Source organism: Mustela putorius, unplaced genomic scaffold, assembly GCF_011764305.1.
Source record: "Mustela putorius furo isolate JIRA1106 unplaced genomic scaffold, ASM1176430v1.1 tig00000831_pilon_pilon_pilon, whole genome shotgun sequence".
Taxonomy (NCBI): domain Eukaryota; kingdom Metazoa; phylum Chordata; class Mammalia; order Carnivora; family Mustelidae; genus Mustela; species Mustela putorius.
The window spans coordinates 266,969-284,394 of NW_025421490.1; the positions used below are offsets into that span (position 1 = coordinate 266,969).

At 47.3% G+C, this 17,426-nt stretch overlaps 1 protein-coding gene across 2 annotated transcripts in view; it reads right to left on the reverse strand.

Annotated features, from left to right (window-relative positions):
• DTNBP1 (dystrobrevin binding protein 1) overlaps positions 1 to 17,426 on the reverse strand; it is a 130,477-nt gene that overhangs the window by 10,608 nt on the left and 102,443 nt on the right. The window lies entirely within an intron of this gene.

Here is a 17,426-nt window from a genome sequence, read left to right on the forward strand (position 1 = left end):
AAGACCCCCGGCTCCCCGGGGCTCACACCCTGCAGAACCCCGGACGGTGACCACATCCGGCTTCACTGCCACGATCAGCTTCCGCCCTGCGGGCAGGCCTGTGCTGATGCCCGGACACTGTTCCCGGAGAAAGGGAAGTGACCAGAGGCAGACCCCCAGGCTGGCTGAGAAGCGCCGGGGCCAGAAGGCAAGGAGGGCAGGCGGGTGTCCAGGGACGGAGAGCGGCCCCCGGGGGCCACTGGCATGGAAGCAGGGGCCTTGCGGGAGCTGTGGCTCCGCCAACACCCTGACGGAGCGCGGAAGCGGGTTCCTCTCCGGACTCCCCGAGTGCAGACTGCGGTCGGCCGGGGAGGCGTGGGGCCTGGACGGCGGAGCCACAGACGGGGCGCGGAGACGCCTGTGCGGTTCCTTCCACCCACGAAGTGTGCCCCGCGATCTCAGGCAGCGACGTGGGAATACTCCAGATACACCCGTCGGTCCAGCCCTGGCCAAATCGGACTGGCTGAAGGATCACAGAATGACAACCTGGGTTATTTCCTTCACACAAATATTCTGCAACAACCACCTGCTGGCACACATGACCACCTGCTGGCACACACGATGCCAGAGGCAGAGTTGGGCGGAACAGAACAGCTTCGGCGACCTAACCGCTGAGCGAGAAACAGAGGGGCCGAACACTGGAACAGACACCATTCCCCACAGTTTTCCTCTGGGGAGGGTCCCACCTTTGGGGCGTCAGAATTCCTATAACTTAAAAACAAAAACGAATCCACTTAAAAAATGGACAGAGAATCTGAAGAAACGTTTTTCCAAAGAAGACATACAGATGACCAACAGGTACACGGAAAGAGGCTCCAACGTTACTAATCATCCCAGAAATGCAAATCAAAGCCACAGTGAGAGACTCTGTCCCATCTGCTAGGTAGACGGCCACCACTGAGGAGACCAGACGACAGGTGCTGGTGAGGATGTGGAGAACGGGGCGCCCTCACGCGCTGCCGGGGGGAAGGCAAGCTCGTGCAGCCACTGCGGGAGACGGTATGGAAGGTCCCCACTCAAGTGAAAACTAGAACTACGCTACGGCCCAGCACTCCCTTCTGGACCACATGTCCACATGACATGAAAACGGCGTGTGGAAAAGACCAGCGCACCCAAGCATTACTCATGGTCGCCAGGACAGGGGGATAACGCAAGCGTCAAGAATGAATGGATGGGGGGCACCTGGGTGGCTCAGTGGGTTAAAGCCTCTGCCTTCGGCTCAGGTCATGATCTCAGGGTCCTGGGATCGAGCCCCGCATCGGGCTCTCTGCTCAGCAGGGAGCCTGCTTCCTTTCCTCTCTCTCTGCCTGCCTCTCTGCCTACTTGTGATCTCTGTCTGTCAAATGAATAAATAAATAAAATCTTTAAAAAAAAAAAAAAAGAATGAATGGATGGGGGGGGTGCGTGTCCACACGCATACAATGGAATACGGCTCATTCAAAAGGAAGAAGGAAATCCTGCCATTTGTGACACCATGGACAGGCCCCGAGGGCGTTGTGCCGGGACAAGTCAGACAGAGAAAGACAAATACTGCAACCCACTTAGATGTGGCTCTAAAAAGGCCAAACTTGCAGAGCCGGGAGAGCAGCGCGCTGGTCACCAGAGACCCGGTGGTGCGGGAAATGGCGAGAGTGGGCCAAAGGGCACAGCCTTGTAGTTAAGACGAGAGCTCGTGGAAGACACTGTGCTTACAGTCCCCAGTGCTCTATCATAAACTTCAAAGTCGCTAAGAAACTAGATCCTAAATGTTCTCACCACAAAAAAGAAATGAGAGTTTTGCGATGGCGGTGTTGGCAAACGCTTCAGCGGTGATTCAGCGGTAACACACTGCGAGGTGTACTTGCCTGGAATCAACACGTGCACCTTAAACGGACACAATGTTATCTGTCCGTTATATACCAACAGAAATCCTGAGGGTATTATCAAGGGACTTTTTTTCTTTTTTTAAAGTAGGCTCCAAGGGCGCCTGGGTGGGTCAGTGGGTTAAAGCCTCTGCCTTCAGCTCAGGTCATGATCCCAGTACCCTGGGATCGAGCCCCACATCGGGCTCTCTGCTCAGCAGGGAGCCTGCTTCCCCCCTCTCTCTGCCTGCCTCTCTGCCTACTTGTGATCTCTGTCAAATAAATAAATAAAATCTTAAAAAAAAAAAAAAAAGAAAAGAAAAAGAAAAAAAAGCAGGCTCCATGCCCAGTGTGGAAATCCCGACCCCAAGATCAAGACGTGAGCTGAGACCGAGAGCTGGATGCCCCAGCAACAGAGCCCCCTCCAAGCACCCCTGCAATGATTTTATTTATTTTTAAAGATTTTATTTATTTATTTGATACAGGGGCAGGGGAGAGAAAACACTAGCAGGGGGAACGGCAGGCAGAGGGAGAGGGAGAAGCAGGCTCCCTTTTGAGCAAGGAGCCCAATCTGGGGCTCGATCCCACAACCCTGGGATCATGACCTGAGCCCACACCAGCAGCCTAACCAACTGAGCCACCCAGGTGCCTGCCCCCAGCAGTGGTTTTTAACAACAAAAAAATATACAGAACTTACAGTGAACGGTCTACGAGGCCCACTGTGCTTTGCCCTAATCAAGTTGCCTCACCACCTCCACTGATAGCCACCACCACATTTCACAAATGCTGGGAATATCATAATCCTATATGCATGACATATCTTAAAAACTCAGTAATGGAGTTTGTTTTTTTAAAGATTTTTATTTGGAAATTAAGATATTATTTTATTTATCTTGGAAGCAAGACAGAGAGAGAGCATGAGTGGGGTGAGGGGCAGAGGGAGAAACAGGCTTCCCGCTGGGCAGAGAGCCCGATGCGGGACTCGATCCCAGGACCCGGGGATCATGTCCTGAGCCGAAGGCAGATGCTTAACTGACCAAGCCCCCCAGGCGCCCCAATGAAATATGGTTTTAATCCCAAATCAGTTACAGTCTCCAGGACTTAGAATATTCTGGGCGTTTTTCTTGTATTCTCTCCTACATCTAAGCAAGGAATCTAGAAACTAGCATTAACTGAGCAACATCAACAGAAAGGAAATCTTCCCGACTTCATATAATTACAGGTATTGGCCCTACAAAGCGCCACTGTTTACACTCTTAAAATCACTGTATTTCCACGTCCCCATCTCATAGGTCCGTTTACAGGGAGCCGGTGTGGAAGGAGCACAGGTCTGGACTCAGTCCAGGTCGGGTGCGCAGACACCCCTGAGGCTACTTCCTGCGGACCCTGCAGGCTCCCCTGCCCGCACCTCTCTCCATTTTTCTGCTCAGGGTGCTCTTGGGAGTCAACCAACGGGTGATGGACATCAGTGTAATGCTCCAACATCCCATGCTTTGGACGGGCGGCTCCAGGAAGCATTCTGAACACTTCTTGGAGATCCTGGGGGACTCAGCCCCTGGGCTTTGCTGTCCACTTGCACAAGGCTTCCCTGTCTTGGCTTTTCCTCCAAGTTCAGGCTCTGCATCCTCACTCCTGCTCTCCGGGATCGCCTCCCACACAAATGACCAGGCCCGGCTTCCAGAGAAACCCATGCTAGCCCAGCCAGGGCGAGCGGTCATGTAACCCTCTGCGCGTCCACGTCCTCCTCCATACGAGGAAGGTAAAAACACTTACTCGGTAAGGAGTTGGAGGACTCAGTGAAGGACGGGATGGGAATCACCGGGCACACAGCACCGACCGACAGTGACTCCTCCTGCCAGCGCCATTTGAGACGGTGGCCTCTAGAGCAGGAATATTATGAAAAGGACACCTGAGCCATCACCACGTGCGACACTGAGAATCACACCAGCCCTCTCAGCCCCACTCGGGCACTTGGGCATCAGTCCCCTTCCAGGGGCCTTAGTAGGTGTGCGCGGGACTGAGCGGACTCGAAGAGGGGAGGGAAGGGTCTGAGGAGGGTGTGTCTCCGTTTGTGTCACTACGGCCGCCAACCCCGCTGCCCAAACGCCTCCTGGCTGCCGCGTGCGTTGGAGTAGGTCAACCCGGACAGAGGAGAGATGCTCCAGACGCTTCAAGCAAAGTTAAATTCATCTTAAAAAAAATAATTCCGGGGCGCCTGGGTGGCTCAGTGGGTTAAGCCGCTGCCTTCGGCTCAGGTCATGATCTCAGGGTTCTGGGACCAAGCCCTGCATCGGGCTCTCTGCTCAGCAGGGAACTTGCTTCCCCCTCTCTCTCTCTGCCTGCCTCTCTGCCTGCTTGTGATCTCTGTCTGTCAAATGAATAAATAAACTCTTTAAAAAAATAAATAAGTAAAAATAAAAAAACAATTCCAGAATAAGCAGGTCAGAAACAGAGATCAATGTAGAAATCATCAAAGGGGTTTTCACGAAAGAACACCTTGTGTTAATCGAATTAAGACTTTCTATAGACAGTTGTACAAGCTTGAAAACATTCATTCTTCTTAACACTTCTGCTTCAGAAGTTCAATTCTCTTTTGCTTCTAAATTCTAAGTCCTATGGGTTTGTTTCTTTTTTTAAGATTTTATTTATTTATTCATGAGAGACAGAGAGATGGGAAGCAGCAGAGGGAGAGGCAGGCTTCCCACTAAGCAGGGAGCCCGATGCTGAGCTCGATCCTAGGACTCTTGGACCATGACCTGAGCCAAAGGCAGACACGGAACGACTGAACCACCCAGACGGCCAGTCCTATGGTTTTTTTATCTTAGGTTTTCTATACTGGAATGAAATCCAGTCACGTGTCATCCTTCAAAAAGCAGGGGTGGATCACGGAATTTAAAATGCCTTAAAGGAGAGGAAGAAGATCACTGTTTTTGGTTTTCAAGCATGTGACCTAGTCGTTCTGGAAAAATTGGCGACTGCCTGATGTTGGCTTGTCCCTGACTTCCGAGCTGACCGCGTGGTGACGGTCGCTGAGCAGCACGGCCACCCGAACCGGCTCTGCGGTCAGGGGGACGATGAAAAAGCACAGGGCGGATGGCAGACACAGCCGAATGGCTCAGCCTTGCAGAAGCTGCACCGCGGCCTGGGGCCTGAGCGAGAAGGTTCTAGAGCCTTGGACAGCCCCACAGTCAGCCGGCTCTCGCCGCCGGGCAGCCGCATCTGGGCTACTGCCACCGTGGGAGGCTGTCTGCGGGAGGATTTCAGATCTAGGGGTTTCACAGCATCCAGATTTTAGAATGACTGTGGGAAAATCTTAAATTTTCTACACAGAAAAATGACCCCTTGTTCGTGCTTGAGAGGTCATTCATTATACTGGGAAAAGACAAATACAAAGGTTTTAAAAAGAGCTTCCACATACGACCTTAAGGTTAAAAAGAAAAAAAAGAACGGCGCGGACACAAGCAGCACTAGCTCTCTTGCTGGAAGGCCGGAGCGGTCACCAGCACGTCACCAGCCAGCTCTGCGCCCCCACGGTCGGCCCCGCTTCCTGTGACTGCCACGTCCCCTCCAGATGACACGTTCTCACAACAACAAACTGGTATCAGCAATTCTCAGCTGCAGGTTTGGTTGGGCCGTAAGAGTGGCGGGGCAGGTGTGTATGTGCATCCACTGAGCTCCTTCCTGGACCGTGTCCCGCCTGCGCCTGCGCACAGAGCTGGGGGCACTGACCGACGACAGGTGTGGAGGGCGGAGACGGCCCCCACGCCTGCGGGGAGCCAAGAAAGGAGAAACCTTTCGGGCAGAGTTGGCCATAATCTCGTGAATCCCAAAATGTCAGAAGAGAAACAGGGAAATTTCTTAAGTCTGAGAGTTAAGAAAAATGCTGGTAATCTTCAGATATCATTTAAATATCGAGAACATTTTTCATTCGAGCTAAACAACCAAGAATAAAAATAAATTTAAAATCTAAAAGATATTTACAATTCAGATGTTTTTAGACGGTGAGAATGTAAGAATTCTGTGCCAGTCAAGTGCCTGTGGCAGGATCCAGGCAGATCACGTGACATCTCTGTACATGTCTAAACACCATCAGGTAAGCGGGGGCGCCTGTGGGGCTCCGACGGTTAAGCCTCCGACTCGATCTCAGCTCACATCTTGATCTCAGGGTCATGAGTTCAAGTTCCACACTGGGCTCCACGATGGGTGTGGAGGCTACTGTTTGGTTTTAAAGGTAAACACATCTCTTTCCTGACGGTTTTTAATTAGAAACTTAAGGGCTGACAGACTGTCAAACCACATGACCACTAAAGACCATACTAAATTCTATCCGTATGACAGAATTTAAACTCTGGGACTAATGTTTTTCATGCTTCTAATTATTAGCATTTATTTAATAGGTCTTTATGGCTGCATGAATCATGTATGTACATTGTGGAAAATTTTTAGATTTTTAAAAAGCACAAATAATAAGGTGAAAATCCCTCTTAAGTAGCAATGAAGAGGTGACCACTGCTGGCATCTGGCATCCATGCATCAGATTTTCTGTTGTCCTATTAGGTTGAACTCTACAAAACTGCAACATCTGATCCCCCACCGCCCCCCTTTTTCCTCCGGTGCCACTAACATAGTTGTTGAACTCTGTACTTCTAAGTAGTCCCAAGTTCATGCAATGTTGTCAAAAACAGGGTATCCAGGGCGGCCCCACGCACCCCCCCACCAAACCTCCACCAATGTGAACATTTTAGTTAATTATGGTCTAACATCAAAACCAAAATAAATGACATTGGTACAACCCCCAGAGGTCATTCCAATTTCATCATTCATTCCCTCGAGTGTGTGAGCATGTGCGTGTGGGGGCAGCTCTATGCAGTCCTATCCCATGTACAGTCTTACACAACAAACCACAATCAAGACACCCAGCTGTGCCATCCCCCCAAGGCCCCCTCATGTTACCTCTTGTGACCACACCCTTCCCCCCCAACCAGGAATCTGGTCTCCAAATCTATTAATTATGTTGCTTCACAAATGTTACAGAATGGAATTATGCAGGATATATCCTTTTGGGACTGGCTTTTTTTCACTCAGCATAATTTCCTCGAGGTTCATCCCAGCTGGTGCACATGCGGATAATTTGTTTTTATTGCTGAGTCCACGGTCTGGATGGACCACGGCTTAACCGTTCACTCATGGAAGGACAGCTGAGTTGTTTCCCAACTGGACTCCTACGATAAAGCTGCTACGAACATTTGTGTACCAGTTCTTGGATGAAAATAGGTAATTTCTGAGATTAATGCCCAGGAACACAATGGCTGAGTCATAATTTATGTGCCCGTTTTTTTTTTTTTTTTTTTAGTTTTGAAAGAAACTGCCAAACTCTTCCGCAGTGGCTGCTCTACATTCTAGCCCTGCCATCAGCGTATCCGTGCCCTCGCCAGCACAGTGAGACCTTCCAACTGTAATGCAGGAAATCTGTGCTTTCCTCCTCCTCCTCCCCAGAGTTTGTGTCTATTAGAAACAACTCTGGGCTTCCTCTTATTTTCAATAATTCCTATTTTTCTAAAGGTCCTTTTAGTTCCCTGAGATATTTCTTCCCTCTGCCCCCCCCCACTTTACTTTTCATTTGGACTTAATAAATATTTAATTTTGGAAAAATTCTGTTCAGAAACTCAGGACTCAAATGAAGGCAAAATATATATAAGATTTCTCTCCAGTGTTAAAACCCACGTAGTTTTTTGGCTTTTTTTTTTTTTTTAACTAGTTAGCAGTAAATTAGTTTTCAAAATAACGTATAGTCATACTAGCTTGTAAGTTTTCAAAATAAGGTATACTCAACCATGTTTAAAGTCTGCCAACCTCCTGCCCCAACCTTAAAAAAAGTGAATACAGATTGTCTTAACTAGATCGAAACAGACTTTTAAACTAATGGTTTCCTGGAACCAGGGTTATTATACGTCCATTTAAAAAATGTCAAATTCTGCACCCGACATTTCTACAGTTTTTAACAGTTTTCTTCTGGCCTTCATCAACAATTAGTTGTTGAGACAGACTTGTAAGTATGGTAAACCATACGTTATTTCTACAAAAGCTGTGAAGTAGTAAAGAGCCCTTATTCCTCAGGATTGGTATTTTTAAGGAGATTTTCTGCGCATGGAGAGTTACCAAAATTTTTCAAGAAAGTTAAATGACTTTTTAAGAGAACTTCTCCTCACCTCTGACACACACCGGCGCATGCGTAAACACACACACACACACACACACACACACTCCCCTCACACACATTTATAGGGAACCAGAATTTTTTTCACATGCAGTTAAGAAAGGATGCTCCTTACCTACAGTACAGGAGTGTTGCCGAACGGCGGGTTCCGCAGACAGAATAACTGACTTCCGGACAACAAAGTGCTCCTTGCGAGCCCTGAGAAGCTTTCCAAAGCTCGGTCCTCCGGGACAGCTTCTGCAGCAGCTGTTTCCTAAACTCATGTCACCGGAAACAAACACAAGTCCACTATCTAAACCTCAGGCACATTTTACAATTTCTACCAAGCGCCCCGAAGGAAATGACCACTATCCAGAGTATGAGTAAAGCAGAGAGTTTTGTGTGCACGAGGTCTGCTGAAAACCGTGGGGCAGAAGCGCTCAGGAAAGGCAGCTTGCTGTCCTTCATGGGAGGGACAAGGCACTCAGAAGCTGCCCCCAACCCCAGTGCAGCTGTGAGCCTCTGGGCCCCCCTCCCATTCACCCCTCCAGGCCCAGGGCTTCCTGTCAGTGAAAATGGGGCTGGGGGGGGGGCAGGGTTCAATGTCTTCCATAAGGAGCTAATGTCCAATTCTAAATACCACGCTTCTATTTTTACTTGCAAAATGGTGACGGGGGCAGGAAGAGGCAATCCTAAATCCTGTGTCCTTTTTGGTAAAATTATATGAAAACCAGATTAGCAGTAAGAAATGTCGAGAAAATTAGCTTCAACTAGTAACAAAAACCTGGTGGTATTTCTGCATTCATTTTCCTGCTTAAACAATGACCAGAACCCAAAAGCTTCAGATTAATGGACAAGTGAGCTGTGCAGTCTGCGGCCAGAGGCTCTGTGAGTTATTAACCTGTTGGGACAGCCACAGGCCCGGGGGCAAGGGCGGGGGAGGCTGCCAGGAGAGCTTCGTGGCCTGAATAGGAGCGCTGGGAGCGCCCAGCCTGTGGCACTTCCTGCAGGGAACCAACAAAGGACCTGATGGCCAAGATGAGTCACCATACAAGGCAGTGGTTCGATGCCATTCTAAAGTGCTATCATTCTGGGATACGTAGACAAAAGATACCGTTTACACAAACAGTACATAAAAATGATAAAATAGCAAGCCTATATCATGATAGCCTATTCCTTGGATGATTTCCAATTTTTTTCTTCTAAGACTGAGGAAAAAAAAACCAAACCCCAGTCTCGAAGCTTTATGTTATACATATTTGGACAAGAGCTTGATTACCTAGAATTTTTAAGTCAGATCTGACACTTTCCTGAATTTTATTTAGGGTACTGACCTACTTAATAAAAATTATTGGGGTGGGGGGCATTAGATCTTTAGAGGAATCCTTTCCAATTCCGAAGGTATTTTTCTGTTACTACACGAAAGACTATAAAAAGCAGAAACCAGCTGCTTACGTCTAAACGTGGAAATCAGCTATTCCAGAGCTCGTTCACATAGGTTATGGAGATGGTGGGCCAGGGGTTCTCAACCTTTCGTGGCATCAAAATCAACTTGAGGGCTGGTGAACACAGAGATTGCTGGACCCCATGTCCAGAATTTCTCATTCAGTAATTGCTGGGCCAGAGACTCTGCATTTCTAACCAATTCCCAGACGATGCTGATGCCGCTGGTCTGAGGACCAGACTTCGGGAGCCGCTACTCTAGGTGAACTGTATCTGTTCTTCCACTTTGTTCAATTTCTTACTTTGTGCAAATATTTATACAATGGAAAAAAAAATACATGACGGGGAAGCTGCCACACTTCAGGAAAATGACAGAAACGTCATCTCCTTGATGCTTTTCAAACTCTCTGGTGTATCATCTACAAAGGAAAATCTCCAGCAGCAACTGAAATGCAGAATCATAAACCAGTGTGACCTATGGTCATCTTTACTGGTGAGAGACAAGTACTTTCGGGGCAGGAGTCCCTCTGGAGCAGCTTGATCTTATTCTGTGGAACCCCCTTCCAGCCCCTGCTCAGTGGCCTGGCAGCTTCATACAGCAAGAAACAAAAATGTGACCAGATCCCGTCAGTCCGTCAGTCTCCTGGATTTCTGCCTACAAAGACCGGTGCAAGTGAGTCTCTCCCCACCCCCCTTTCCCTTTCCTAAAATTGGATTAGCAGAAGAAAGTATTTGTGGACCTGGATCCTTGGGTATAGCAACTTCAGTAACGATGCATTGTAAGCACCCTTAGTTTCTATTGACCCGTTTGCTCCCAGAGATGGTCACAGGCTCTATCCGTCGTGTTGTCGGTCACGAGGAGGAGAAGCACAGGGCCCGACGCAGGCACAGGCTCTGCGAGCCTGCTGTCCTAGCTCGTCTCACAGACTGGGCAGTTCACAGTTCTCACCAGCCTGGTGCCTGTTTAGACAGACATTGCCAGGAGGTAAAGGCTTTTGCTAAGGGACATCTTCGGCACCAAGGCCATGTAACTAGTGGGCAGCAGTTGAGCACTTGAACGCTCTCAGAGAGCTGACCACCTAATGGAAAATCCCTGTGACAGCATAAGTTGGTTACAAAAACGTCAGTGAAAATGGGGCTGGGTTTTTGTGACACTAGGTCACCAAGCAACCTAGAGAAAATTTCTTTGCAATGAGGTACACGGTAAAATACCACATGATCTCTGACCCAGTGGCATATCCCTCTTACGAATCGGTATTGGCTCTGGGAGACCCAAGGCATAGCTAAAGCTCTTAGCGTGTATACAAGAAAACTGGCTGCAGTTTTCCTTTTGTTGTGTTATGCATCTTCAAAGCTTGGCTTCACCACTAGTGAGAACATTCACTCAGGTCTCTGCCAACCAGAGATGCGGGTACCAGTGTGGTACAGCCAAACAGCGGCTGAGCAGCAGCAGCATTCTCTGTCTCTGTCTGCTCTAAGGGGAACCTGTCATAAAGGGTCCCGGTCCATAAGGGGCCTTTGCGGTCTCAACCTTCACTGTCACTAATTAGGCTGGCAGAAATGTGGATTGCACCTCATCTGTGGCTAGATCTTTCTCAAGCTAATGCTTTGGCTGTTGGGCATCTTTTGTGCCCCCCCAACCGCAAATCTTAGGATTATCTGTTGTAGCTCTATGAAAAATAACATTAGTGTTTCATAAGGATCACAATGAATCTTTAGATGGCCTTAGGTAGTATGTCCACTTTAACAGTATTAATTCTCCCAATCCATGAATATGGTATATCACCATTTGTGTCATCTTCAATTTCTTTCATTAATGTCTTATAGTTTTCAGAGTACAGGTTTTTCACCTCCTTGGTTAAATTTATCTCTAGGCATCTTATTCTTTTTGATGCCGTTATAAATGGGACTGTTGTCTTAATTTCTTGTTCTTATGTACAGAAATGCAACAGACTTATATGTATATTAATGTTGTACACTACAACTTGATTGAATTCTTTTCGTAGTTCTAAAAATTTTTTGATGGAGTAGAGTCTGTTTTTGCAGCACTTAATCCATTTACATTTAAAGTAATTATTAACAGGTATGTGCTTACAGCCATTTTGCTGATTGTGTTCTGGTTGTTTCTGTACTTCCTCTCTTGCTCTCTTCCCTTGTGACTTGGTGATTTTCCTTAGTGTTGTGTTGTACTCCTTTCTCTTTATTTTTTGTGTATCTATTATGGGTTTTTGGTCTGTGGTTCATGAGGTTCCTGTATAACATCCTATGTACACAGCAGGCTATTTTAAGTTGGTGGTCTCTTAAGTTTTGACATAGTCTAAAATGACTACATTCCCTCCCTGCTTCCCCAGCTGATGTTTTAAGTTTTGGAGATATTTTACATCTTATTTTGTGAATTGATGATTTTATTACTTTTGTCTCTTAACAGTCATACTAGTTATATAGGTGGTTGATCTATTACCTTTACTATATGTTCACTGTTACCAGTGAGAATTTTTCTTTTATAATATTCTTATTTCTAATGATGGCCATTTCTTCTCTATTTTAAAAAGGCCCATTTTGCACCCACTCTGGAAAACAGTATAGAGATTCTGCAAAAGTTAAAAATAGAACTATTCTATGATCCAGGGACCACTCTACTAGGTATTTACCCAAATAATAAAAAAATACGAATTTGAAAGGATACATGCAACCTGAAGTATACATAGCTGCATTCTCTACAGTAGTCAAATTATGGAAACAGCCCAAGTGTCCTAAACCGATGAATAGATAAAGAAGAGATGGTACATATATAATACACACACACACACACACACACACATACACCATGGAATATTACTCAGCCACATAAAAGAATGAACTCTTGCCATTTGCAACAACATGGATGGAGCTAGAGAACATTAGCCTAAGTAAAATAGTCAGAAAAAAGCAAAGATCATATGATTTCACTCATATGTGAAATTTAAGAAACAGAGAGCAAGGGCACCTGGGTGGCTCAGTCAGTTAAGTGTCTGCCTTTGGCACAGGTCTTGATCCCCAGGTCCTGGGATTGAGTCTCATGTTGGATTCCCTGGTCAACAGGGAACCTGCTTCTCCCTCTCCCCACGGCTCCCCTTGTTTGTGTGCTCACATTCTGTCAAATAAATAAATAGAATCTTAAAAAAAGGGGGGGGGGAGAAAAGAAACAAAGAGCAAAGTGGAAAAAAAAAAAGAGAGAGAGAAAGAGAGGCAAACCAAGAAACAGATTCTGAACTATAAACCAAACTGATGGTCACCAGAAGGGAGGTGGGTGAGGGGATATGCTGAAAAGGTGACACGGATTAAGGAGCACCCTTGTGACAAGCACTGGGTGATGTAGGGCAGTGCTGATCACTATATGGGAAACCTAAAACTGATATTACACTGGATGTTCACTAAGTGGAATTTAAATAAAAACTTTAAAAAAATAAAGAATTCCCTTTAATTTTCTTGCAAGGCCACTTAGTGGTGATGAACTCCTTCATGTCTTGTCTTGTCTGGGAAACCCCTATCTCTCCTTCAATACTGAGTGGTAACCTTGCCAGGTAGAGTATCTTGGTTCTAAGTGCTTTTCTTTCAGCACTCTGAATATATGATGCCATTCCCTTCAGATCTGCAAAGTTTCTGCTGGACATCAGCTGACCATCTTACGGGGTCGTGAGGAGATTCCCTGGTATGCAACTAATTGTTTTTCTCTTATTTATTTTTTTTTTTAAGTAGGCTCCACGCCCAGCTTGGATTCACAACCCTGAGATCAAGACCTGAGCTGAGATCAAGAGTTGGAGGCTTAACCAACTGAGCCACCCAGGTGCCCCTCTCCTATTGCTTTTAAGATTCTTTCTTTGTCTTTTACTTTTGACATTTTGATTATGTCTTCCTATGAGTCTCTTTGGCTTCATCTTATCTGGAATTCTCTGTACTTCCTGGACTTGAGTGTCTGTTTCCTTCACCAGGATAGGAAAGGGTTCAGCCATTACTTCTTCAGATAGGTTTTCTGTCCCTTTCTCTCTCTCTTCTCCCTCTGGGACCTCTATAATGTAAATGTTACTATGCTTGATGTAGTCCCAGAGGTCTCTTAAACCTTCCTCATCTTTTTGATTCTTCTTACTTTTTGCTGTTCCAGTTGGTTGATTTCCACTGCCTTGTCTTCCACATCACTGACCTGTTCTTCCGCATCATCTGCTCTGCTGTGGAGCACCCCCCATGTATTTTTCATTTCAGTTACTGTATGTATTCTTTGGCTCTGGGTGGTTACTTTTTAAAGTTTTTACTTCTTTGTTGAAGTTTGCGTTGTGTTCATCCATTCTTCTCCTGAGTCTGATGAGCAACTTTATGACCATTACTTTGAATTCTTTACTTGGTATGTTGTTGATCTGTTTCATTTACCTCTTTTTCTGAGGTTTAGCTGTGTTCTTTCATTTGGAATATATTCCTCTGTCTTCCTCCTTTTGCCTCTCTGCACTTGTTTCTATATCTTAGGTTTGTCAGTTGAGTCTCTCAGTCTAGAAGGATGGCTTCATGTAGGTGTCTTCTGAAGCCCAGCAGTGCAAACTTCCCCCAGTTACCTGCACCCCTGGGTGCTCCAGGCGTATCCTCTGTGTGGGCTGCATGTGCCCACCTACTGTGGCCGGGCTACAATTGGTGCAGATCTGCTGGTGTGCATGTTTCCCCTGGCATAGCTGTCTGCAAGGCCTGGGTGAGCTGGTGTGAGGACTCGGTCCTCGGTGCAGCTCTGCAAGGTCTGCTGCAACTGCTGTAAACATTCTGGTGTGTGGGGGCTGGTCCCCTGGGGTGGGGGCTGATAGGGGTGGCACCAGTCTTGGGCTAGGCTACCTGCTGGGTGTGGTAGTGTCAGGGGCCATTAGGAGGGGCACTGGCCAGGGTGGGCAGGTTGGGACGGGCAAGTCCACAGGGGAGCCCAAGGACAGGGCAAGCAGTACTAGCTCGGTAGATGGAGGGTATCAGAAATGGTCCTCACGAGCACCCAGCCAGCCATATAGAAGTGAAAAAAATAAAAGCACCGGCCAGCACTTCCACCCCTAGAGAAAGTTCCAAAGATCCCTGCCCTTCCTGCACATGCTCTGAACTAGTCAGTGAATCTTCTTCATCTGGAACCGAGGCGAATTTCAAAGTGCTGCCTCCATGCTGGGTTGGAGAAGGAGGGAGGCTACACCTGTGGCCTTTAGCAGTGATGTCTGTTCCCCATAGGTCTCCGTCTCTCCCAGAATTAAGCGCGCTGGTTTTCAAAGCCAGACATTGTGTAGGCTTGTCTTCCTGGCTGTGTGGGTAAGTCCGGTGTGGGGCCGGGACCCTCCAGTCCTCAGGGAGGGCCTCTGGGATTGTGACAGCCCTCCTGATTGTGGGTCACTGGGCTCAAGGTGTGGGCCTTGACTAAACTGTGTCTCCATCCGTCTTACCTGTCTCGATGGGGCTTTTTCTTTATAATCTTAGTTGGGGAAAATCTGCTGGGCTTGTCTTCGGGTCATGCTTAGCCCCAGCTGTGGTACCTGTAGTTATTTTGGCAGGTCTGAGGCAGGTGGCGAGCCGAGGGACTTTCTACTCTACCACCTTGATTCTGCCCTGCCTTAGACTTTGAATATCACCGACGAATACGCAGTAATATTTGAAACAATCACCTTTAGAGATGTTTTTACTTACACTGCCCCAAAATTCAAATTAAGTATTTGAAAAATTACACTCAAGAATAATAGTTTCAAACCTTTTCAAGTGTAAAAGCAGGTGTACTTTTCCAGACAATTTACTAAGAAAATATATTACAGCAAATCTATTAAGAATTCAGGAGCAGGGGCGCCTGGGTGGCTCAGTGGGTTAAAGCCTCTGCCTTCAGCTCAGGTCATGATCTCAGGGTCCTGGGATCAAGCCCTGCATCAGGCTCTCTGCTCAGCAGGGAGCCTGCTTCCTCCTCCCTCTCTGTCTGCCTCTCTGCCTACTTGTGATTTCTGTCTGTCAAATAAAATCTTTAAAAAGAAAAAAAAAAAGAATTCAGTAGCATTTTCTTTTTTTGAGAAAGCACGTAGGTGTGTGCAGGAATGGGGGAGGGGTGGAGGGAGAGAGAGACTCTTAAGCAGCCTCCCTGCTGAGTGTGGAGCCTGATGCGGGCCTCGATCTCACGACCCTGAGATCATGACCTGAGCCAAAATCAAGAGTCCGACACTTACTATTACTGCGTATTCGTCAGTGATATTCAACTGAGCCACCCAGGCGCTCCTCAGTACTAGCACTTTTAAAATGACTGAGTATTTCCCACAACATTTACACGCACCAGAAACGAACACTGCGTATATTTGCCATATAAAACATTTATCACATGGGACACAAAACTCAATGTGCTTCTGGAGGCAAGGGCCTCTCATTATAAATGTCCTCAAGCCACAAGTTGGAAACGTCAGCCTCTAAAAGGTTCGCAACAGTCAAATCTCAGAATGCCTGAAAGCTGATCATATCTGTTGGAAATGTAATTATTTCCAGAAAAATATTTTAGAAATGGGGATTTATCACTTTCGGTTGCAAGCTGTTGAAAACTCACAAGCAGGTGACTTATGAATAAATTAGTATTATAAATGGCAGCCATAAGCCCTCGCGGCCAGCTAATAAGACGGCGATGAGAGATGGGTTGCGTGCTTCCCGGGAAGGCTGGTGCGGCAGCCGGCGGGGATGGCAGGAGATGGCCCCCGAGCAGAGCCTTGAGTCCTGACGCAGAGGAAGAAGATGCCTGAGGAAGGGACCAGCGGGGGAGCTGCCGACACGTGGGGGTGGCCTGCTGAATAGTCAGCTTTTTCTCACTTCCCTTAGTGCTCCTTCCTGAAATTTCCCCAATTGGAGATTTGCATGTTTTTATATGCCTCTTCTAAGTCAGCAGAATATGGTGTCTGGGAGCTTTGAGAAGATCCGGACACTGAAAAGTGAACAGAAATGAGGTCGGCCACGCTTGCTTCCTCCCCACCACTTCTCAGATCAACTGGGGTTTGACGGGGAGACACGGGCAGGGACACAGACGAGTCTGAAGAAAGGGGGAGCGGGCGGGGAGCGGGCGGGGAGCGGGCCGCCAGGGTGGGGGCCTCGGTAGGGACTTCTAGCCACGAAGGCTTTCATGCCTGGTAGAAAGAGGAACCAGAAAATGAGAGAGACAAGTAGGAAATGTCAGGGGTGCGTACTCTTGATTGGAAATGGGGTTCAGAGAGAATTTTGAGGATTTCTGAAATTTGCCACTTTGGCACGGAGATTACTTTGAGCTGAAGGCAGCTGAGAAACAGCAGGTGCAAAGGGAAAGAAAGCTCTTTAACCTTCCCCTTTCTGTCTAAATGTGACATGTGAAGTGTTTCCCTCTCACATAACCAGGAAGAGGAAGGGGAGTCTTTTTTTAAGATTTTATTTATTTATTTGACAGAGAGAGAGAGATCACAAGCAGGCAGAGAGGCAGGCGGGGGAGGCAGGGGGAAGCAGGCTCCCCGCGGAGCAGAGAGCCTGATACGGGACTCGATCCCAGGACCCTGAGATCATGATCTGAGCCAAAGGCAGAGGCTTAACCCACTGAGCCACCCAGGCGCTTGGAAGGGGAGTCCTAATCCCCGGGGATGACTCGCCATCGGAGACGGCACCGACTCGCCTCTGTGTGGTGAACCTTAGTAAGTAACCGTCACCTGCCACTGGGTCCCCCCATCTATGGACCTTCCTGTAATTTACCACCCCAGGCGCCTAACTCTCCCTCTTTGTCTTGGTCTTTTCTGTTTATCACCCTCTGTTCAGACAGTATATAAGCCTGCGGGTATGACTCTGGCCTATGGGTCTTCCCTTCTTTTCTAGGAGGGCCTCTGTGTGCATCTAAAAATTAAAATGTGAACATGCAAGTAAAATTTGTACGCCTTTTC